Source organism: Phascolarctos cinereus, unplaced genomic scaffold, assembly GCF_003287225.1.
Source record: "Phascolarctos cinereus isolate Bilbo 61053 unplaced genomic scaffold, phaCin_HiC Scaffold_4;HRSCAF=312, whole genome shotgun sequence".
Classification (NCBI taxonomy): Eukaryota; Metazoa; Chordata; class Mammalia; order Diprotodontia; family Phascolarctidae; genus Phascolarctos; species Phascolarctos cinereus.
The window spans coordinates 342,082,465-342,108,164 of NW_027555847.1; the positions used below are offsets into that span (position 1 = coordinate 342,082,465).

Here is a 25,700-nt window from a genome sequence, read left to right on the forward strand (position 1 = left end):
GAATTTAAATATCAATCAATCAATCAGGGAATCAACATTTTAAAAGCATCTGCTAGGTGCCAGGCCCAGTGCTAAATAAGCACATGGGATAAAAATGTAAAGAATGAGACAATACCTACCTCAAGTTTGGATCCAAGCCTCTGGCTGGTCTCTGTTTAATTGGATCTTGAAATCCCTTCTTCTCCTCCAGGAAGTCCTCTCTGACTAATTACTTAGAAAGTAGGAATGATGATACTCCCCAAAACAACCCTGTCCAAACTTGTTTTTCTTGTGACTTTCCTTTCACTCACCACTTCAGGAAATTCATTTACCTTCCCTCTGCCAGTGTTTAATAATATAAATACTTCATGGGTTCATTCTTTTGTTTGTAAGCCTTTACTATGTCTGTTCTTGTCTTTGTTTTCTGTCAAAAACAGAGCTTCTACAAGGCAGGACCGTGCCTTGCTTTGGAAAATTCCCATTATAGTCCCATATGTAGATTATTACTTTATACTATGCTTCGATTGACAAACTCTTTCTCTGCACTAAGCCAACTGAAAATATATATATTTCTCAGTCCCTTTTTCCAGGTCCCAATTACAACACACACACACACACACACACACACAACACACACACACACACACACACATGGCAGGCACAGGCCCTGTGGACAAACCTGAGGAACAATGACACCCCCACCCATCCTATATCTCTTTAAATCCTGTACAATCCTAAATGATAGCAATTCTTAATGTTAATGTAGTTTCTTCCTTAATAAAGGTTAAGTAAACAAAACTAAGTTTACCTGGATGGTTCATACAAGGATTTAATAGCATTTCCTTTCTTCCTAGCTTTAAAACTATATTGAACAATACTGTGTTGTCCGCACCCCCCCCCCCGAAACCTGCCCAGTTTTCTTGAATTATTTTCATCAGTTCTGGAAAAAATATAGAACAGATTTCTAGGGGCTAAATTCCATTCAACTCAAGAATATAGCCAATAGTTAACTGTGCTGAGCACTGTGGGGATGTCACTATTTGCTTTTTCCAAGAATTAGCCTTGACTTGTATCTATTTCCATACTCCCAAATCTAGTCAAGGACTGAGTTTTGCCTTGAAGGAGAAACATACAAAAAGCTCACTGGCTGATGGAGGTCACTCTCTCTCTCTCTCTCTCTCTCTCTCTCTCTCTCTCTCTCTCTCTCTCTCTCTCTCTCCCTCTCTCTCTCTCTCCTTTTCTCTCTGTCTTTCTGTCTCTGTCTCTCTCTGTGTCTGCATCTGTCTGTCTCTATCTCCCTCTCTCTCTTTCATCTGTTTCTGTTTCTCTCTCTTGCTCCTTCTTCCCCTTCTTTGTCTGTCGATCTCTTATCAAGGCCCCTCTGATTGGAGTCTTCTACTTCTGATTCTTTTGCCCTGTCTCTTCAGATATTATAGTTTTCTTGGTCCATTTCCTTCTTTCGGCATTTGTGTCTTTCTGGTTCTTTTTTTTTTTTGTCAGTTCAGTCTATTTCTTGTCTTAACCTATGTCCAGGCCCAACCATAGGATGCTATGAGAAAAAGGGAAAGTCCATTATAGGGAGTTTTATCTCTTTCAGATGACTGGGGTTTAAAGTGCACCTTTGTCACACTCGGTTTATGTGATTGTGGGCAACTCATTTGCCCCTTGTGAAAATTGACTTTACTAACCACCTTGATTTGCTTGAGCTTCCCTACTAACCAGAGGAGGCCCAACTGACCTGGGAATCAGAATTAGCCAGTCAGGAAGCAGACTGAGCATCCTTTAAGTTGGCCATACCAAGAGATGACTTGCAGTATTTGCTTGCTGAACCCAGAACTCCCTCTGCTCTGCTGGCAACCATAGAAATGACTTAAGCTGCTTCATACCAATTCTAACGGAGAGTATTATCATGAGCATCCTAGTTCTGGGACCTTGGAGGCTTTTCAATCTGACCCTCTTCCTTGTTCCATGTAGGTGTCTCATGGTCTCTGTGAAATGGCCCCTCCCTGGGAAGTGGAAACAGAACCCAAAAGACTATGGCAATACTGGATTGGGCCATGACATGGTGGGGAAATTCAAACCCATGGTGGTACCTGATTGGGCCATGATACAGCCATTCCCACTTAGTTTTGCAGTTTCTCTTCTTTATAATCTGTGCAGCCTAACGCCAGAGAGAGCTCAGTTCCAACTCAAGCTCCATATGCATGCCTTCATGGCGACTGCCATTTTGAAAGAAAATAAACATGTGTTTGTCTTTCTTAGGCTGAACTCTGGAAGTTGACACTCTTGATCTCAATCTTCCTATTTTCAAAACGAGAAAGATGGACTGCAACGTTGTTTTGAACATTTCAGTTCTAAATCAGTGATCTCTTGATCTATGAGCCTCTGTTTGCTTTTTAAAGCCCTTCTATAATGAATTCCATTCCATCTTTATGGGGCTTATTGTGCATTATTCTTCTTTACATGCTCTTGTTCTAGCCAAATTGGCCTGCTTCATGTTCCCAGTACACAACACTCCCTTTCCCACCTCTGTGCCTTGGCACAGGCTGTCCCCTGCCAGGAATGCCCTCCTTCCTCACTTCCAACTTGTCGAATCTTTACCTTCCTTAAACATCAGCTTAACTTATCACCAGCCCCAAACCAAGGTGCCCTGGAAGAAAAGAACACAGATTTTCCTTTACCCATCCATTGCGTTACTTTCTAACAACAACACATCACCCACCTATGTCTTTAAAGGTAACTTCCTATATTATGAAATAATCCAACCATTTTGGAGAGCAATTTGGAACTATGCCCAAAGGGGTATAAAAATGTGCATACCTTTGACTCAGCAATAGCACTTCTAGGGCTGTATCCCAAAGAGAGCATACAAATGGGAAAGGACCCACATGTACAAAAATATTTATAATAGCTCTTTCTGTGGTGGCAAAGAATTGGAAATTGAGGGGATGCCCTCAATTGGGGAATGGCTGAACAAGCTGTGGTATATGAATTTGATGGAATACTATTGTGCTGTAAGAAATAATGAGCAAGCAGACTTCAGAAAAACCTGGGAAGACTTGTATGGTCTGATGCCGAGTGAAGTGAGCAGAACAGGAGAACATTGTACACAGTAACAGCCACACTGTGAGATGACTAACTTTGAGAGATTTAGCTCTTCTCAGCAATGCAAGGATCTAAGACATTTCCAAAGGTCTCATGATAGAATATGCTGTCCACATCCAGAGAAAGAGCTGTGGGTTCAAAGGCAGATAAAATATACTATTTACTCTTTTTTTTCTTCTATTTTATTTTGTTTCCTCTTTCTTGTGGTTCCTCCTGTTGATTCTAATTCTTTCTTACAACACGACTAATGTGAAAATATGTTTAATAGGAATGTATATGTAGAGCCTGTATCAGATTACACACCATTTTGGGGATGGAGATGGGGAGGGAGAGGGAGAAAAATTTAAAACTCAAAAGCTTAGGGAAGTGATTGTTGAAAACTAAAAATAATTTAGTTAATAAAAAAAAAGAAAAAAAAGATAACTTATTATAAAGCTCCCCAAGGGAAAATGCAGTAGAGGTATAAGAGAGAGGTTCAGGAATAGGAGAGAAAGGTTAATTTAAATCCTTATAGCAACTCTGGGAGGTAGGTGATTATCTCCCATTTTATAGTTGAGGAAACTGAACAGAGAAAGGTTAAGTAACTTGCCCAGGGTCACATAGTTAATAAGTATCTGAGGTTAAATTTGAACTCAGGTCTTCCTGATTCCAGAGCTCTTTCTATCCTACTACCTAGCTGCCTCTTAGAATAGAATAAACTAGAATATACAAACTTCCTGAGGAAAAGGACTCATTTTTTAAAAATTTCTGTCCCCAATGCCTAGCCCATAGTAAGTGTTTAAGAAATGCTTCTTAAATTGAATTGAATTGAACTTACTCCCACAGGTCAAATTTAGCTTAAATAAACAGCAAGAATATCTATAACTAGAAGAACCTCAAGTATCCTAGAGCTGTTGGAGGGCCCAGGAGAAACCTTTTCCGTCTCTTAGCTGTTAATCATTTTGTTCTGTTCCTGAACCTCTTCCTTCCCTCTCTACTGTATTTCCCCTTGAACGGCGCTAAAGTAAATTGCCTTTAAAGACCTAGCAGGATGTTTGCTGTGATAATAGTGTAGGGGGTAAAGAAGTACCTATGATCTTTTCCTCCCAGGGCTCCTTGGTTTGGGAATGCTGTCCTGTAAGGAGAAACAGTAGCATCAGGAATTGGAGCGGGGTACACGCAAGCTGAGACCTGGGCTTGAGGGTGGAAAGATAACAAGGTTACAGGGCCCCCTGTGGCATTACACCATATCTTCCTCCCACTATATTGCTATTGCCTTGAATGTAGAGACTATGTTCTCTTACATTTTATCATCCCCATGGCCTAGCAATGTCTTGCACATAGTAGACACAATGTTAATTGAATGGAAAGTTTCTGAAATTGGTGAGATCACAATTAGCATGCTGTTCATTAATGTTTTCACTAAGAGATTTGTCCAAAAATCTTTATTGAACACACATTGGGGATTCATGAATAATTCTAGGTCTTTTAGATATATCTTTAATCATCGACATTCTGTTCACTTATGTTGACTTGTGGTTCATACTCCTATTTCTAAAGGGAAATGAAATCAAAGATGATAAAGTAACTAAAACTGAAAACTAGAGGTTTTCTTTCTTTCTTTCTTTCTTTCTTTCTTTCTTTCTTTCTTTCTTTCTTTCTTTCTTTCTTTCTTTCTTTCTTTCTTTCTTTCTTTCTTTCTCTTTCTTTCTTCTTTCACAGGACTTATAGGGAGCTCCATGTAGGAAATTCCCTCTTCCCATGGAGATAGGCATCTGTTATTCAGCTTATAGTGTTAGAAAATTGCCTTGAAAGAATGAAATTTACATGATAACTTTGTTGTATGTTTAGAGGGACTAGCAAGTTGTACATAGCAGATTTGTGGTTTCATGTGCAATCATCTTTTTTTTTTTATTGTACTGTGTAATGGAAATGCTTATTTTGTTCCATGAATTGCTAACAAATAAATTGTAAAAAAAATACTAAAAAAAAGAAAGAATAAAAAGAAAAGAAAGTTGCCTTGGGTACTGGTGAGTGCTGGCCATAAGAACCAGGCTTTTATGCTGCCTTCACTCCAACCATCATCCTCATCCCACTCCACCAGAGTCTTGGACTGCAATGGGCTTTAAGAGGTGAATCTTTGCCTTATCTTGTCTGGAACCAGATGTCCACAGCACTTTCTGACCATTTCCACATAATGTGGAATGCTTAGCCTATTCTTTTCCTACTCCCCTTTAAGTGTTATCTTCCTCCTCTTCCAATATAAGCTCCTTGAGGGGAGGAACTGTTTTGCTGGTGTATATTTGTATCTTCAGGACTTAGCACAGTGCCTGGTTAGTAAATCATTTAATAAAAGTCATCCCCCTCCCATCATCATTATTATCACAACAATCATCATCAATATGTTTGTTTGTAACTGTATCTATCTACCCCTCCATCTAAGAGGGTAAGTGACTTGCCTAGGGCTCACACAATGGGTGTGGGTCAGAGGCAAGGCTTGACTCCATATCTTCCTGATCCCAAGGTCTGTATTTGGAGCACATAAAGAACATTTTTCCAAGTTGACATGCTTAGCACATCTAATTGTATAATTGTCTTAAAAATACTTTTCTAAATGCCAGATTAGCTCCTTATGATTTTTTTGAATGAACAGGTTTGTAGTTTTTATATATTATATATGCAAATAATATACACACTCACATATATGTATATATGTAGACTACATATACATATATCCACACATATATACATAAGAATGTATGTGTATGTGATATATGGGTGTGTATATATTTTGTTGTTGTTCAGTTGTTTTAATTATGTCTGATGCTTTGTGACCCCATCTAGGGTTTTCTTGGCAGATATTGGAATTGCTTACCATTTCCTTCTCCAACTCATTTTATAGATGAGGAAACTGAGGCAAACAGGGTTAAGTGATTTTCCTAGGGTCACACAGCTACTAAGTATCTGAGGCTGGATTTAAACTCTTCCTGACTCTAGGGTTGATTCTCTATCCACTGTGCCACCTCCACATAGTTAATATTCAGAAATATAGATATGCTATCTATGTCTACATGTTAATAGATCATAAATAAAATATTTTAAAGTCCCTAAAGGCAAAACTGGTTCCATTTTTGTATTTGTATCCTCAGCACATAGAATAGAATCTGGTGCATAATAAATGCTTAATAAATGATGACTTGTTGATTCTCAGAAATCTTACTCCTACAAATAAATATCTGCTAGCAATCTCTCCAGAATAGTTGTCCTAGGCATCATTTCCTGATACAAGACAAATGTGGTGATATGAGCCAATGCAAGCCTTCAATTGAGGGGCAAGAATTTTTCCTGGAAACTCCTGGTGAGAGTAGCTCACTTGCTCCTTTACCTTAAGTCTGTCTTTGACCAATAGGGCAACTCAAATAGCAGGAGAGATCTTTTTGGAGTAGAACATCCTATGAAGGCCTCCTATCATTACTGCAGCTAAAGTCTCACCAGTTCATTTTGTTTTGTTTAGTCTTAACCAGTTTTTAAATAAAGATTTTCTCCTTGTTTGTCATGTTTGGTTAGCTCTCCAATTGCATTCTTCCCTATTTAAGTCAGGTGAGAGACCGTAAAAAAACAATTTTAAGCCAGGCTCTTTATAGATCCTTGACTTTTGGTATTTTTGCTACCACAAGACTACCTCTTGATGTCCAAGAACTGTGTGCAGTCTATGTCAACCCCAGTAATTCACATAGCAGGACCATGCTGTCACAGACACATGGGAAACAAGACAGCTATGTGTTCTAAGACAATGACTGAATCCTCCATGGAACTCACAACAGAAAGAAGAATGGACTGGTCACCCATAACTATATAGCCAGTGTCCAATCAATTAATTAACAACCATTTATTAAGCACTGATTGCATGCCATGACTTGTGCAAGGTGCAGAAGATATAATGATAGAAATTAAAGAATACCTGCCCTAAGCAGAGCTTACATTCCATTGGGGGAGATAAGTTGTATACCTAATTGCAAAGTATGTGCAAAATAAATACAAACTAATTTTTCAAAAGGGAAAGGCAAGGGATAATTGCAAATAGCTAGCTTTGGCAACTAAGGGGATCAGAAAAGACTGCAAGTAAAAAGTGCAGCTTGAGCAGAGTTTTGAAGGAAATAAGGAGATTTAAGATGTGGAGATGAGGTGGGAATTACTGACTTAGGGGAGAGTCAATGCAAAATCTTATAGCTCTGCCCACTTAGTACGGTCCAAGGTCAGTACCTAAACACTGGGTAACCTCTGGGAATTGCCTGTTTTGAAGTGCCTTACCTGAAGTGATTTGTCAGGTGTTATTCTCTTCGGCTCCAATGATAGGTGGGGCCGGTCTGCCAGCAGTCTCCCCCAACAGCACTCACTACCAGACATTGGCTGCTCCCCATTCTGATGATGGAGATGGATGGCTAGGAGAAGCATAAGCCCGTAGAACCAGGAACCAATCCAGCAGTACTGCCTGTGTAGTGTTGGCGCCAAGAGCGTTGACATTACTTAGGAGGTAGCTGGTGCCTGATCAAACATTCTCAATAACCTTGGACAGGAAAGAGCTTTCACTACTGTAAAGAATCATGGGCATAAAGGATAGATGAGATTTGAAGGAAAAAATATTGCCCAACCTGCACAGAATGGTCAAATTTTCCTCTCTGGTGTTTCCTGCCTAACTTTAGTCCATTCTGATTTACACTCCTTTGCCTTTGTTACCAAGTGGAATACAAATGCCCCCCAAACCATGATTTACTGCTTCAGAAGTGCTGAGGTGAGGCTTTCAGTGGATATCAAAGACACTTGATTTTTATGGAGTCAGGAGGCAAAGCAACAATGTTACCTTAGTTAAAAATTGGAATCTTGGCCAAGCCTTCTGAGGCCTAGGTCCATGGCCAAAGAAAGCAATACAGAGAGAGGGTTGAGTAATACTTCCCTTGACTCCATCCCCACATGGTATCAGAGGCAGGAACAGTCAGGGGTTGGCATCAGGGGAAGAGAGACAAAGGGTCATAATGGCCAACTGTTGGTGAGGACCTGGAACAAGTAGTGAAGCCAAACAGGGGTGGATTATCATCAAGGAGAAGCTGGGTGGGAGCCAGAGGTGGGAAAAGTTATCTTAAACTCTGAAATGATGGAATGGCAGTACCAGAACACTGGGATACAAAAAGGCAGAAGGCAGGTGGTGCCAGTAGTTAGGCACGCATCCAAGGAGCACAAGATCCAAACGGAATAGAGCTCAGATAAGAGGTACATCTTCCAATTTGATTAAATTGATGTAACAGCTATGCTGCTCTTCTTTTGAGTCGCAGTGTTTGAGGCTAGTCTGCCCGCCCCACTGCTAGCTAGCATAGCAATGGATATAAGCTCTTCCCTAAAAACAAATAAACAAAAAAACTGAACCACAGGGTACAACTAACTCCATTGCTCTCCTGTATTTGGAAAGTCATCTGCTTTGGATTCATCCTTAGGTGAGTGGGTCCCAGATGTATTCAGGCCATTTGTTTTCCCATGGAAGTTATTTGGGTAGTGCAGCTCAGGTGAAAAGGTATCATGAGGTAGTGATTAGAGAACTGGCCTTAGAACCAGGAAAAGCTGGGTTCAAGTCCTACATCTGACATATATTGCTTGCCTGATCCTGGGCAAGTTATTAATCTTTCAGTACCCTTGGCAACTTTTTTAGACTGTAATTTTCAGAGCAGGTGCCAAACTCTATCAACAGAGTGAATTTCTTCACACACAGTCCCCTTTATTAATGAAATTGTAGGACTGATTAAAAACAACAACAACAACAAAAGACATTATATTTCTTTAGTTAGATTGGTAGCAGGCTTAATTGTGTCTTGGAAGATGAGGGTGATGATGGGGCAGAAGAGAAGGATTAGTGTCTTTCCCTTGTCAGTGAATGATTGGTGCCCTGGGGCAGGAGGGGTTATATGGTTATATGTTCTCATCCAGGATCCCGCTCTAACTGGACTGTTCCTGATGAATGAGTTTCTTTATTGGTCTAGTAGAGACTTAAACTAAAGGAATGAGTGAACCAGTCCTATCAGCAGCCTTCATGAATTCTTTCACCCCTCAGGTGAAAACCTCACCCTGGCATGTGCCACTATAGGTGACTTGTTTTTGGAAGCAACCCCTGAGAAAATCTTGGGCTGCCAACTTTGCACGTTGCTGCTTAGTTCAGAAATCTGCTTTGTTGGTGTGCCCTAAAGTGGTTGACTATAGCCTGTCTCCTCTCCACCGCAGAGCATCCTGCTTCCTGGGAGGATTTTCCAGGTTGCTAGGAAGTGAGTGAAGTTGAGAAGTGTAATAGGAATGGTCTCATGTCAATTCCTGGGTGCAGTTGAGACTGAGGATGGATTGGTTTGGAGCCAACCTTTCTCTGAGTACCCCAGCAGGAAAACCATTCTGGTTTTCTGCTGCAAGGAATTACTTGCTTTTGTCAGATTTTCTGATCTTATTAAATATGTTTTCTAGCAATGCACTTCCTGTAAGCCACATGTTTCTAAACATTTGAGGAGGGGGTCTGTGATTTTTCATTTTCTTCAATGGCTTCACACTAACAGAGATGGGTGGTGGAGGTGTGAGAGTTGACATAATAGACTGTAACAGCTCCACAAGTGGCATTAAGATCTACCATATACAATAAATACATATTCTATTTACAACAGACTTGGAATTCTTTTCTTTGCATTAGAGACTGAGAGTGGCTAAGAGTCATTCATCACAGTGAGGTTTTTAGAAGACTTATGGCTAAATAAAATGGCTTGGAAGTATTTTTTCTTTCAAGGACAAAATCATTTCCAATTTTCATAGCTTTTATTAACTTTTTTCCCCCCAGAGTTTAAGCCCCTACATTTTGGATGTGGAGGATATATTAATTACCTCTTGTAGTTTTATGTAGAACTAATGTCTGGCTTCTGACTTCATCATTCAACTGAAACTGCTCTATCCAAAGTTACTAATGATCTCTTTATTGCCAAATTTAAGGGCCTTTACTCAACCCTAACCTTTCTCCTTGATATTGTCTTCTCTCTATGTTTTTATGACATTGCTCTATCCTGCTCTTATATGCTCTTCTCAGCATTTGCTAGATCTTACTTGTTAACCCTCAAGACTCTGTTTTGGGTCCTGTAATTTTAACTTTTATAGCATCTCTTGTACATGTCCCTTTCTAATAATATGGCCATTAACCTTTGTTCAGGACATCATCATTTTACATCTGGAATATCTCAGTCATGTGGGTTGATCTCCCTGCCTTAAGTCTCTCCGCACTCCAATACAACTTCCACTCAGTTTTCAAATGGATCTTCCTAAAGTGCATCTCTGACCATATTACTCTTCTATTTGATAAACTCTTTTCATTACTTATTGACTCTAGGATGAAATATAAAATCCTTGGTTTGGCTTTTAAAGCCCTTTATCACCTGGTTCCTTCCTACATTTCCAGTCTGAGACCCAATAACACTGGCCTCCTTACCATTCCTTGAACATGACACTCCATCTTCCAAATCTGAAGGTTTTCACTGGCTGTCTACCATGCCTGGAACTCTCTCCTTTTTCTTCTCTGATCCCTAGCTTCCCTAGATTTTTTAAAGTTTTAGTTAAATTAGCACCTTCTCCAAGAAGCCTTTCTCAGTCCTTAGTCTTGATGTTGTCCCTCTGAGACTACTCCCAGTTTATTCTCTCTGTGTGTATGTGTAATTAGTACATAGTGGTTTACATATTGTTTCCTCCATTGAACTGTGAAGTCCTTGAGAGCAAGGACTGTGTTTTTACATTTCTTAGTTCTGTGTCTGGCATATAGTAAGCACTTAAATGTTTATTGATTGATTGAAATTAAAATAAGTGAAAGGGATAAATGTATTCTCTGATGAAAATTTATTCTCTCACTTATTTATCTTCCCTCCCCTCCCCATCTCCACCCAAAGAAAAGGATAAAGATTCATTCCTTACCTTACCTTGTTTTTATCCTCAGCACAAGGTAGCCATTTCTAAAGGATTTGAATTCTTATGGTAATTCCTTATTACTGTCTCTTGAAGAGTTCTTCAGGTGCCAATAAATAAATAGAATACATAAATAGAAGTAAGGCAAGGTTGGCTCCTCTTTCTTGAGATGGAGTTTTATAGGGCCTATTTAGGACCCTTTGAACAGGGAGAATTTCAACAAGCCCTTAATGCACACTATGGGTAAGGGAAGTGCTAGGTGCTGGGTATACAAAGACAAAGATGAAATCTGGTCTTTAGTCTCATGGAGCTTACATTATATTCACCAGTGAAAAAGTAACCAGATAAATGAGTAAGGCATAATCTGAAGAAGAAGAGAGTATTAGCAAATGGGAGGACCATGAGAGGTTTGTTGTTGTTGTTGTTGTTGTTGTTTTTGTAGGAGATGGCAGCTGAGCTGAGTCTTGAGGGAAGATCAGGGAAGATAAGTATGAGTATGAGTAAGAGGTGACAACAGAATATATATCAGCCATTGAAGATAACCTTGCAGAGACAGTGAGGCCAGAGATGGAATGCTTAGTTGGCAAAAGAGCAAGTAAGCTAATTTGGCTAGACACAGAATGTGTGAAGGGGAATAATGTTAAAGACACAGGAAATCTACCAAAGATCTGTAGGTTTTGGTGAAATCTAGTAGGAACAATGGAGGATCGTTGTATAAGGCAGCAATTGAGTTGAATCTCTGTTAGGATGAAGAGCAGCAAAATCCCTGTTCTGAACTGCCTCCTTGGGGAGGACTCAGGCCCCATTCTCCTCAGTAAAGATAGTGATTGCAACATAGTGCAATCAATCAATTAACTAACCTTTATTAAGCTCCTATTTTGTTCCAAGCACCATGCATCGGTTTCAAATGTGAAAAAAAAAAGTAGAATGCCTTCAAGGGCATTCTGCTGAGTTAATACACACTAACCATTGAAATCTAGTGTATATCTAGATTATAAATGTAGCTAGTGACAAAACCATTGACATTAATTTATCAGTTTAACTTCTAGATCTAGGTTTAGCCTTCTAATTCCCTCACATAAATGCTTAGTAAATTCTTGTTGTCTTGCCTGTAAAATGCTAGACTTTCAGAAATGATATGTTGAGGCCTTCAGGTACCTGATTCTACCTGAGCCATCAAACCCATTGACAGCACCTTGCATAGAAGAAGTGAGTAATAAATATTTGTTAAGTAGAATTTCTGTGGTCAGTCTGAGGCTGATCAGTCAATGAGGGTGCCATGGGTCTTCTCCACACTCAGTGGAAGGAGGAAGGTCATAGCTCTTCATTCATTTACCCCTTCTTCATTGAAGGTCTCCAGCACCTCGGCTTTTGCAATGATGTACAATAAAGTCCCATGTTCTGCAAGAAGTCTTTCCCAGGCTCCTGAATCTTGATGTCTTCCCTCTGAGACTACCCCAATTTATCTTGTATATATTGTTTTTATGTAGTTATTTGCATGCTGTTTCCTCCATTAGACTGAGATCCTTAAGAGGAGAGATTGTTTTTTGTCTTTCTTTATGTCTCTAGCACTTTGCACAATTCTTGGCACTTACTTAATACGTGCTAGTTGACTGACTGTTTGGAAGTTCCTTATCCATTTTGTTTGCTTGACTATGAATATCTGGTACAAGTATGTTTCTTTCTTTCCTTTTAAAAGTAGAAGTTGATGGGGCAGGTGGATTGCATAGTGGATAGAGCATGGACTCTGGAGTCAGGAGGACCTGAGTTCAAATCTGGCCTCAGACACATAACACTCACTAGCTGCGTGACTCTGGGCACGGCACTTAACCCCTAATGCCTCACCAAAAAACCAAAACCAAACCAAACCAAAAACTCGGTTGGAGGTAGCTAGATGGCACAGTGGATAGAGTTCTGGCCTTGAAGTCAGGAGGACCTGAGTTCAAATCTGACCTCAGACACCTAACATTTACTAGCTGTGTGACCCTGGGAAAGTCACTGAACCCCGATTGCTTCACCAAAAAGAAAAAAAAAGTAAAGGTTGAGTGGATGAGAGAGGGAAGCTAATAATACAGTTACCAAAATGAAAATAAAAGTTAAAAAAAAGGATTAATGACAAATTTTAAAATACATAAAAAAGAACAGAATGAAGGTCAATAGGAAACACAGATAAGCAGGACAGCTTTGGAAATAATGTTTTGAATTTATTAGATGTTTAAAGAGAACATCAAGCTGTCTACAATGCAGATTAGTCAATTAAAATATAAAAAGGAAGGTTCTGTATCATTGCCTGCTGGATACACATAGCTGAGGATAAGAGCAGTTGTGTTGTCTCATAGAAAATTGTGGGGTCTGGGGTACCACCAGGAAAACTAAGGCTTTATGTAGCTGTTTTTAACCTTCCATTGACCATGAGCTACTCTATGTTAATAGTTTTGGACTCATTAACTTTGCCAAGAAAAGGGATTCCCAGGATTGTCACTGACAGGGATATTTTCTATCTCTACAGGCTACCTAACATCATTATTTCAGAGCAAGGCATTCAATTTCTCTTCCATTTGGGCCAAATACTCTTCTCCTACCTCCAAGTAAAGGAATATCTATGTCCTATACATGAACTATAGACAGATGGCTAAAATGAATGGAATAAACAAAACAGCAGAGCAATACCTTTGGTGGTATGATACTGCCAGGATAACTAAACCTTCCTATATAAAATTGTTCTTTTTCCCATATAAAGCTGCCTTTTGTTTTTCCACCCACACTCTAGCCATGAATTAGGCAGCCTAAGAAAACTAAAGTACCATGCCTGGCAATGCTGAAGTGACAAAAGCTCAGGTTGACAAGGAACAGGTTCTGGGACAACTCCTATACAACTCTGTTTCCAAGCCCTGATGAAGCACAGAAAAGTCAAGGGATTAATAGATGACAACTATGCTGAAGTACAGGTATTCCTTCTAAAAGAAGAAAATTTGAGTTGGTTTTGTTGTCAAAAGGAAATCTGGTGAAATAAGCAGGAGTCAGGAAAGGAGCTGGAAATGTCAAATCCAAGGTAGGGGGCGGGGCAAGGAGGGGGGAAGGCTGAAGCAAAGCCCAAACAGGAATCAAGTTGACTAGAGAATAAAGCTGAGTATAGTACAGAAGAATAAGCTAAATGGAAAAAAAAATCTATAACAGAGAAGCTGGGAATCAAAACCACAGAGAACCTACATATAATTATTGGAAGCTAGGTCACAGTGCAGATAGGCTGTTGAGTGACGGTTTCATATTAGCTTGTGGCCTGACACTATCATATGTGAAGCCAGTGTCCTGACACATTGGATACCCACTTGCCCTCCAGTCTGTTCTACTTTCCTGAAAAAAAGTATAATTCCATAGTAGATATCTTCCTCATCATTAAAGATCATGTTTTTATTGCCCACAGTTTTTAGTTCCCCCATGTGGTCAAAATCCAGCTAGTTCTTTTTTCCAATGTTCTTTTTCACTTCACCAACTATCGCCTCTCTTCTTACCTAACCTGTAATTACTGAATGGACATTGCTTAAGACAAACTGAGACCTGGGAAAGACCTTGACTTAAAAAGCCCTATTTCTCCCACCGTCACTGGGGCCCACACCAATTGTCTTCACCTATGTCTTGCCACTGGACTCTGATGATTTTGGAGGAAGGTGAGCCTGATGACTCTGCACAGCTCTGTTTCACTTAAATGCAATTCACTTGCAAGTCAAGGCATCACCCTCCTGATATCACTGGTCCTCTTCAAGAGCAAAGGACAAAACAACAACAACAGAGTGGATGAAGACAGTCTGAAAGGGGGATCCTTAGCAGCTGGAGGTACCAGGAAAGGTTGCCTGCAAAAGCTGAATCTTGAAGGAAGTCAGGGAAGCCAGGAGGCAGAAATGAGGGGGGCACAGCATTCCAGGCACAGGGCACTGCATGTACAAAGAAGGCACAGTGATGAATGTCCTTGGAATTTTTCATGACAGGCAAAGCCAGTCACTTTTACCCTTTGAATCTCTATTTATCCACAATGCTGATTTACATTTTTAGATCTTAGACATAACTGCTACTTTTGGTCTCCCTTCTTACTTTTTTTCCCCAATGATAACAAAATCATTGGTCTTGCCTGATATTGGATTTGCTTCTGTTCCCTTAATATTTGTACTGAAAATACTGCCCATATCCCCAAACCTGGCTATCCTGGCACATGGAGTATAATTAACCACAGTCAGAGATTTTGTTCCCATCCTGTGCTAAGTGGCACTGAGGGAAGTAATGCAAGTGAGGATTAGCTTCCCAATAAGTAGTTTTGAGTTGAATAACAGCAAGTGCTTAGGTAAGGAATATACATAAAGGCAGAAATATGATTAGAGATTGAGATAGGTAGGCTCTCCTTTAAGATTTCACAGATTCCAAGTAACATTTGTATTGCAAAATTTACACCCTCAAAGAGCCCAATCTGAACTTGACAAATGCTTTAGGGAAACAGTTTCTCTTCATTATTATTTATTACTGTTTCCTATGTGTTAGTTTTGTTTTCCCAGTCAAAATCAAAGCTTCTCTCAGGAAGGCATTGTCATAAATGTAGAGCTGAAAGGAACCATAGAGGCTATCTATCCAATTCTCTCATTTTATTTTATTTTTTTGACCTGATGAGATGTACTTTATTTTTTAAAATAATATTTTATTGGGCATAGCCAGGATGATGGAATAAAAGCAATGACTTGCTTGAGCTCTTCCCCCAAATCCCTCCAAATATCTTTTAAAAAGGCTCTAAACAAATTCTAGAGCAGCAAAACCCACAAAAAGAGTGAAGCAAATTTCCAGCCCAAGACAACCTGCATGGCTGATTGGAAAGGTCTATCATGCCAGCCTAGGAGAGGAGTACAGTTCAGCGTGAGTGCATAGGCAAAGACCAGGATTCAGCAAGCCTGGAGAAGGCCTCAGGGGACAGAATCACAGGCAGCTGTGGTGGTTTCCAGACTTCTCAACCCATGAAGGCCAAAGAGAATTTAGAAGGTCAGTAGGAAAGGTCTGTGACCAGGTGAGAGAGAAGCTTGGTCCTAGCCCCAGTTCCAGCTCAGCCCCAGGGTGGCAGCTGCTTCCCAAGCTCTTGGCCCAGAGACTGAGGGGGAAAATCAAGTAGCTCATCAGAGGGTGATTGTAGGTATCTCTCTGCTGGTGCTGAGGCAGGAATCTCTTGCTTTGCTTTGCCCGTGCTTGGATCTGGGTTACAGTTCTGGGTGGCAGTCCTGGAGCAAGGAGGAGTGCTTGTGTGGTGGAGCTTGTGTCTTGGTACAGAGAGAATGCTCCTCACAGTTCCAAGAAAGAAAAGAGTGCTTGTGGTCACTCACAGAAGAGAGCACAAGCCAGGAAACAAGTAAACACCTCGCCCTTGATCATAGCACCTTGGAAGAACTGAAAACTTACAGGTCCCCCTAGAAGTATCTCTGAAAACAGTTGCACAAAATCCCCGAAACTTGGGACAGTACATCCACCGCACTGGAAGCAGACTCCTACCTTAACAAAGAGTTTATAACTCAAGTAATTGGCTAGGACCATGAACAAACTTTGTAAAGAAAAGTCAGACCATAGGATCTTTTCTTTGGTGACAAAGAAAATCAAAACATACAACCAGAAGAAGACAACAAAGTCAAAGCTCCTATATCCAAAGCCTCCAAGAAAAAGATGAATTGGTCCCAGGCCATGGAAGAGCTCAAAAAGTATTTTGAGAAGCAAGTAAGAGAAGTAGAGGAAAAACTGGGAAGAGAAATGAGAGTGATGTAAGAAAATCATGAAAAACAAGTCAACAGCTTGCTAAAGGAGACCCAAAAAATACTGAATAAAATAACACCTTAAAAAATAATCTAATCCAAATGGCAAAAGAAGTACAAAAAGCTAATGAGGAGAAGAATGCCTTAAAAAGCAGAATTGGCTGAATGGAAAAGGAAGTCCAAAAGCTCACTGAAGAAAATACTTCCTTAAAAATTAGAATGGAGCAAATGGAAGCTAGTGACTTTATGAGAGATCATGACGTTGTAAAACAAAATCAAAAAAATGAAATGAGAAAAAAAGTACTACTCTCAATCTATTAATTATTTGCTAGCCATAATTAATAAATTGATTATTCATTACCCAGGAATTGTCTTCTGGACTTTTAATTTGTCATGGGGCACAGATAGGATTAGAATCTAGACCTATGTCCAAATTGTACACTCTTTCCACTGAACCACCATGCATAGATCTGAATATAGAATAGATTTTGAGAAAGTACGTATTGATTAATGATTGAAGTATGGGAAGTATACAATGCGAGTGTACTCTTGATGAGAAGGCTCCCAGTTAAGAAATGACTATGATTGGGACAGCTAGGTGGCACAGTGGATAGAGCACCGGCCTTGAAGTCAGGAGGACCTGAGTTCAAATCTGGCCTCAGACCAAACACTTGACACTTATTAGCTGTGTGGCCCTGGCAAGTCACTTAACTCTAATTGGCTAAAAAAAATGATTATGATTGCTGCATGTTTGAGTGAGGAGAAAGAACACCATAGGAAAATTGTTTCGACTGAATCCTGTGATTTCATTGGTACATAGATACCCTCATAAGGAAACTCCTTCCATCACTGCAGATTAGTGATGGTTCCTCCAATTTTAGCCCTAGGGTGGTGCTTAGAACACTGAATCTTAGTGTTCCCATCAAACTTTTTACCCTCACTTGGTTCTATGACTCTTTTCACACAGTCCTTAATGTTTGAAACTGACCTCAAATCTCCATCTGTTAACGTTCCTCCTTCACTTCAAGGCTCAAATCAGGTGCTGTTTCCTCCTTGAAGTCTCCCCTGATGTGACTTGTATATTCAAGGCTCTAAAGGGAAATACTCCAAATTGTGATGAATCATCCAGATTTCCCAACAAAAGTTTATAGCAATATTGATGAAAAAAGTATGCTTCAACCTGCATTCAAGTTCATCAGTTTTCTCTCTGGAGGGGTATAAGGATTTTTTTTTTCATTATTATTATGGATCCTTTGGAATTGTCTTGGATCATTGTCTTGATAAGAGAAGCTAAGTCTGAAAGTTGATCATCCTTACAGTATTGCTGTAAAAGTCTACAATATTCTCCTGGTACTGCTCACTTCACTTTGCCTGAGTTCATATAAGTTTTCCCAGGTTTTTCTGAACCATCAATCATCATTTCTTATAGCAGAAGTATTCCATCACAATCATATACCATAAATTGTCTAGCCATTCCCTAATTGATGAGAATCCCCTCAATTTCCAATTCTTGCCACCACAAAAAGAGTTGCTATACATAATTTTTTTCCCTTTTCTTTGATATCTTTGGGATATAGACCTCATAGTGGTCAAAGGGAATATATAGTTTTATGGCCCTTTGGACATAATTTCAAAGTGTTCTTTAGAATGGTTGGTATAGTTCACAACTCTGCCAATAGTGCATTAGTGTCCCAATTTTTCCACATCCCCTCCAGCATTTGTCATTTCTTTTTCTGTCATCTTAGCTAATCTGATATGTATGAGGTCATATCTCATAGTTGTTTTAATTTAGATTTAGAAATTTTTTTCATGCAAGTATTGATAGCTTTGATTTCTTCTTCTGAAAATGCCTGTTCATATGCTTTTACCATTTATCAACTGGGAAGTGGCACTTATTTTTATAAGTTCGGCTTAGCTCCCTATATATATGAGAATTGAAGTCCGTAACAGAGAAATTTACTGCAAAATTTCCCCCAGTTTCCTGTTTGCCTTCTAATATTCATTGCACCAGTTTTATTTATGCAAAAGCTTTTTAATTTCATATAATCAAACTTATATATTTTACATTCCCTTATCCGTTGTCTTGTGTGTGTGTGAAGGAAAGCCTTTATTACAGTTCTCGTGAGAAGCAGATACATTGCCCCCTAGTACAGCACATGTGCCAAAGATTTCTTTTTTCTTTTCTTTTCTTTTGGACATTTTTTTGAAGGCAACTGGGGTTAAGTGACTTGCCCAGAGTCACACAGCTAGTGAGTGTTATGTGTCTGAGGTCAGAATTGAACTCAGGTCCTCCTGACTCCAGGGATGGTACTCTATCTACTGCACCATCTAGATGCCCCTATCCATAGTCTTGACAGCTACATTTTTCCATGCTTCCCTAATTTGCTTATGTCATCACCCTTTATATGTAAATCATTAGTCCATTTTGACTTTATCTTGGTATACAGTGTGAGATATCAGTCTGTGCCTCGTTTCTGCTAAACTGCTTTCTAGTTTTTCAAGCAATTTTTGTCAAATAGTGAGTCCTTGTCTCAAAAGCTTATATCTTGGTGTTTAGCAAACATTAGATTATTATGGTCTTTTGATACTGTGTATTGTGTACCTAATCTATTCCACTGATCTACCACATTTTTTCTTATCCAGTACCAGTTTGTTTTCATGATTACTACTTTGTAATAATTATCCTATGGCACTTTATTTTTTTCATTAATATTCTTGATATTCTTTATCTTTTGTCCTCCCAAATGAATTGTTACTATTTGTTACTATTTTTTCTAGCTCTGTAAAGTAATTATTTGGTAGTTGATATATATGGCATTGAATAAATTAATTTAGGTAGTAGAATTATCATTTTTATTATATTGGCTTATATATTATATTGATATATGTCCAGTAGTTTAGATCTTTATTTAATTGAATGAAAAGTGTTTTATAATTGTGTCATATAGTCCCTGAATTTGTCTTGGCATGTACACTCCTAAGTATTTTATATTATCTGCAGTTATTTTAAATGGAATTTCTCTTTCTATTTCTTGCTGCTAGGTTTGGTTGGTAGTATACAGAGATGCCGATGATTTATGTTGGTTTGTTTTGTACCCTGCAACTTTGTTGAAGTTGTTAATTGCTTCAGCTAGTTTTTTAGTTGATTCTCTAGGTTTCTCTAAGCATACATACAAAAGAAGATTGCTGAGACTCCTTACCTAATTTTACCAAAAGTTTCTATTGTATTGGGATTAATTATTCCTTAAATGTTAGGTAGAAGTCACTTGTGAATCCATGCAGTCCTATGGATTTTTTTCTTGGGAAGTCATTTATGGCTTGTTCAATTTCTTTTTCTAAGGGTTATTGAATTATTCTATTTCTTCTTCTACTAATCTGGGCAGCATCTCTATCTATCTATCTATCTATCTATCTATCTATCTATCTATCTATCTATCTATCTATCTATCTATCTTTATAATTTCTGAGCTACACTGTTTATTTTGCTGTTTGAAGCCTAAGTGATGGTATGCCACTATCATTATAGGGTTTCATTTAAGCCTTTGCTGCACTGCAGGTACAGAAATATGCAAACACTTTTTGGAAAATTGGCATTTTGCAAAATGCAGCAAACATTTTAATTTATACATGAGAAAAGGAAGTGTTCAAAAGTTATGGGATGTTACTTCTGTGAGAGAATTTTCGCAGGTAAAACATGTTTAAATTTAACCAACAGTAACATGTCAATATATTTAAAATAATGACAAAAATCTCTCTGGTCATTAGTTGTCCCTGACAAATTACTATGATGTTGTATGTTTAGGGCAAGATGTCAATACAGCATAAATTCCATGGCATTTTGATTTTCTTCTGGAGATCAAAGCTATTTTTTTTTCCTGTGATAAATGCAGCAGCAAAACACAACCCAGCTGATCAAAAAAGCACCTCTGCTATAACTCTGTTAATTTTCAAGGCACATCAAGCAATGGTAATTTTTGCCATTCCCAGTTCTTTTAAGGTTTATGTCACTGCATTGTTCCTTTAAGTATGTATTGTAAAAGCTTGTTCTCTCTTAAGCCAGTTTACTGAGGTTGAAAGAATTTATCTGGTTGGTCCATTTATCTAGTGCAGTATCTTGGGAACCACCCCTCTTTTGATGATCCACTTCAAGGAGCTGGTTGACTCGTTCAATTCAGCCATGAATAGTGTTATCCAATATGTGTTTTACCAGCAAGTTCTCCATGTCAGCTACATCCATGTTTAATTCCTTCAACGGGCTCCCTTATTAAGGAATCGTCCATGATATTGCTGTGATTTGTTTTCAGAATCTTCTCCAATTCAGTGATGTCATTACTTTGATCAGCACTTACTAAATTCATCATCACCAGAATCTCTGGATCATTTTTATACAGCTTAGCCTCCTGAGAGTCAAATGGATTTATTCCCAATTTCATTAGCATGTTTGTTAAGACCAAATATTTTAAGTAAGTGGTTTGACTGGGACTCCCTGATTCATCATAATTCTGGAATGTTTCAAAAAAAATTAGTGTGAGCTTTCTCAAATTCACCTTCTTTTAAGTGCATTTTACTGCCACATTCTCTAATGACACCCATGATCAGTGGATGGGGGATGGCTGATTTGATGTGCAGTGATGGTTCATACAACTCTTTATGTTTTTTGTTGTTGTTGTTATTTTTCCATGCTGTATGTATTTGAATTTCTAATGCATAAATTCCCAGTAATTATGTACCCTTTTTTAAGGTCATCTTCCCCGTCATCCATCTGGCATGACTGATGTAACTGGAGCAAAATTTTTTGAAGCTTTCCATGTTCTTCTTGTTCTAGATATTATTTTCCAAACTTTGTGTTTGTCTTACACCACAGCCTATCATTCTTTACTGTCTTTCAGAGGTTCCAGTGTTGTTTCATAGAATCCCTGCAGTAAATCCATCTGTTTGGAAGTAGAAATATAATGAAGCGTAGAGTTAATAGACTTTTCAGAATAATTCTTCGTAATTGAAAAGCAAATGTAGTTGGTTATAGCTATTCATCATTTCTGGATAGTTTGACAACTTGAAGTTTATTTTAATCAGCTGTTTCAGTGCTTTATATCCCAATTCTCCTTTTTCACCTTCAGGCTCCAAAACCTTCTGGAAAATGCTTAACATTGCTTTTGGGTCGTCTTCCTTCAACACTTGGGAATTGTAGTACTGGTTTTCCAAATCTACATTTTGTTCAGAGTTACTATCTTCAGAGTATTCCGGGTCAAAGTCTTCCTCCTCATCACACATGAAATCATCCTCCATGTCAGACATCCTGGCCTGGAGTGCAGGGAAAGGAAAGGCAGGGGGAGGAGAAATTGGAGGCAACTGCCTCCCACAGCAGTTTACATTTTTGTAAATATTCATCCATTTCACCTAGATTATCAGTTTTACTGGCATGTAATAGGGCAAAATAACTCCTAATAATTTCTATAATTTCATCTTCATTGGTGTTACATTTACTCTTTTCATTTTTGATACCATTAAGTTGGTTTTCTTTCTTTTTCTGATCAAAGTAACCAATAGTTTATCTAATTGTTTTTTTTCATAAAACTAGCTCCTAGTTTTATTTGTTAGTTAAGTGGTTTTTAAAAATTCAATTTTATCAATCTTTCCTTTGATTTTCAGGATTTCTAATTTGGTGTTTAATTGGAGATTTTAAATTTGATCTTTGTCTAGTTTTTTTTTTTAGTTGCATGCCCAATTCTTTGATTTGGTCTTTCTTTCTTTTATTAATGTACATTTTTAGAAATATATATTTTCCCCTAAGTATTACTTTGATTGCATCCCAGAAATTTTGGAATGTTGTCTCTATTTTGTCATTCTCTTGAATGAAGTTATTGGTTGTTTTTATAATTTGGTCTTTGACCTCATTCTTTATGATCAGATTATTTAGTTTCAAATTGGCTTTTAATCTATGCTTCCATGGCCCTTTAGTAAACATAATTTTTATCTCATCATAGTCTGAAAAAGGTGCATTTAATATTTCTGCCTTTGTGCGATTGTTTGTGAGATTTTTATGCTCTAATATATGGTCATATTTTGTAAAGAGACTATGTGCAACTGAGAAAAAGTATGTTCCTTTATTCAATGAATTTTCTCCAGATTTCTGTTATATCTAATTTTTCTAAGATTCTATTCATCTTCTTAACTTCTTTCTTATTTATTTTATGGACAGATTTATTCAGCTCTGAGAGGAGAAAGTTGAGGTCTCTCACTAGAATAGTTTTACTATCTATTTCCTCCTACAATTTATTTAACATTTTCTTTAAGAATTTGGATGCTATGCTGTTTGGTTCATATATGTTTAGTATTGATGTTACTTCATTGTCTATAGTTCCTTTTAGTAAGATATGGATTCCCTGCTTATCCCTTTTAATTAATCAATTTTTGCTTTTGCTTTGTCTGAGATCGTGATTTCTACCCCTGACTTTTTACTTCAGCTGAAGCATAATAGATTCTACTCCAGTTCTTATTTTAACTCTGTGTTTCTCTCTGTTTCATGTATGTTTCTTGTAAATAACATTGTTGGATCCTGGTTTCTAATCTATTCTGCTATCCATTTCCATTTTATGGATGGGTTCCTTCCATTCACATTCAAAGTCATGATTACTAAATATGCATTTATCTCTGTTTTATTTTCTTCTGCTTTTCTTTCTCCCTCTTTGAAGTCTATTTTACTTTCTGGCCACTCCTCTTTCTTTTGTCTCCCTTATTCTTTACCTTATCCCCTTCCTCCTCTACTTCCCTGTTGGGTAAGATAGATTTATATTACCAGTTTAGTATGTCTATATGTTTTTCTTCTTTGTACCAATTTAGATGTGAATGAAGTTCAAGCATTGCCCACCCCCTACCCTACCATTTTCCTATCCACTGTTAGAGCTCTTACCTGTATACTTCTTTTATTTGAGATAATTTTCTCCATTCTTTGTCTCCCTTCCCTCTTTTCCCAGGGTATCCCTCTTTCTCAAATATCCATTTTTTAAAAGTCATTTGAATATAATCAACTCACTTCTGCACCCTTGGTCTATGTAGAATCCTATTCTAATTGCCTCAATAATGATAAAGATCTTAGAAGATACATGTATCATCTTCCTGTAAAGAATGGTAAAGAGTTTATTGAATCTATTATGATTTTGTCTTTACCTTTTTAAGCTTCTCTTGTGTCTTGTATTTGAATGTCAAATTTTCTATTCCACTCTGGTCTTTTCATCAGGAATGCTTGAAAGTCCTCTGTTTCATTAAATATCCATTTTTTCCTCTTGAATTATTATACTCAGTTTTGCTCAGTAAGTTATTCTTGGTTGTAATCCCGGCTCTATTGCCTTCTGGAATACAAATTCCAAGTCCTCCACTCCTTTTGTAGCTGCTAAATCTTGTGTGATCCTGACTGTGACTCCATGGTATTTGAATGGTTTCTTTCAGGCTGCTTGAAATAATTTCTCTTTGACCAGGGAACTATGGAATTTGGTTATAACATTCCTGGGAGCTTTCATTTTGGTATCTCATTTAGGAGGTAACTGATTTTTTTTTCTATTTCTATTTTACCTTCTGGTTCTATGGTGTTGGGGCAGTTTTTCTTGACAGTTTATTTAAATATGATGTCTAGTTTCTTTTTTTGATCATGGCATTCAGGTAAGCCAATACTTCTTAAATTATGTCTCCTTGATCTATTTTTCAGGCCAGTTGTTTTTCCCATGAGATATTTCACATTTTTATTTTTTCATTTTTTAAATCTTTTGTTTTATTGTTTCTTGATGTCTTATAGAGTCATTAGCTTCCACTTACCCAATTCTAATTTTTAAGGAATCATTTTCTTCTATAAGCTTCTGTGCCTCTTTTTCCATTTGACCAACTTTACTTTTTAAGGAGTTATTTTCTTCAGTGACTTTTTGTCCTTTTTTTTTTTGGCAACTTCTGTTTCTCATGGTATTTTTTCTTCAATTTTTTTGTTATTCTATTACCAAGTTGTTAATCATCTTTTCATAATTTTCTTCCTTTGCTGATCCCTTGGGATTGTAATCAATACTACTCCTCAGGGTCCCTCCTCCTTTGGTTATGGAAATGATACTGTTTCTCACAGTCCCTGTTCTCTTAGGACTGGAAATGATACTTCCTCTTGGCACTTCAACTCCCTCTTGACTGAAAATGCTCCTTTACGCCCTTGAACTATGACCCAGAAGTAGGCATCTGGGTCTGCCTCCAGTGCTAGCCCAGGAGTACTTGGTAATCTTTTTTTGACCAGTTGATAGGTCACCTTACCATCTGTGACTTGAGAGTTCCTGAGGCTGCTGCTGCTTCTGTCACCACCACTTAGCCACATCACTGGTGTTTTCTTCGGGTTAGTCTCCATTTCTATGTCACAAAATCTCTCTTTCCGACCTCCTAAGTTATCTAGGGCTAGAAGAATGTCTTATTCTGACTTTTTATTGGTTCTGCCACTCCAGAATTCAAGTTGAGGAATTATTTTAAGGTTGTTTGGAGCAGAATATTGGGAGAGCTTGGCTAAGAGCTTCTCTACTCTGCCATCTTGTTCTGCTCCCCAATACACATTAATTTCTTTTTTTTTTGCTCATATTTAATGATCTAATACATTTGAGGTGGATCCTCATCATTAATTTAATTTGCATTTCTTTAATTAAGCATTCTTTTTGCATGGCTAAAGGTAGTTTTTGTTTCTTCTCTTGCAAACTTCTTATTCATATCTTTAGACTATTTTTCAATTGCAGGAATATCTCATTCTTATAACTTTGAATTAGTTCCTTATATATATCTTAGAAATGAGACCTTATCAGAGAAATTTGCTGCAAAGATTTTTCTTTTTTTAAATATTGTATTTGAGTAAAACCTTTTTACTTTTATGTAATAAAATTA

General features: G+C 38.0%; 1 long non-coding RNA gene and 1 pseudogene across 3 annotated transcripts in view; one reads left to right on the plus strand and one right to left on the minus strand.

The window, feature by feature from the left end:
- Positions 1-25,700, plus strand: part of LOC144456921 (uncharacterized) — a 122,930-nt gene that overhangs the window by 24,309 nt on the left and 72,921 nt on the right. The gene's annotated exons all lie outside the window — the stretch shown is intronic.
- Positions 20,857-22,100, minus strand: LOC110215398 (COP9 signalosome complex subunit 2 pseudogene; annotated as a pseudogene).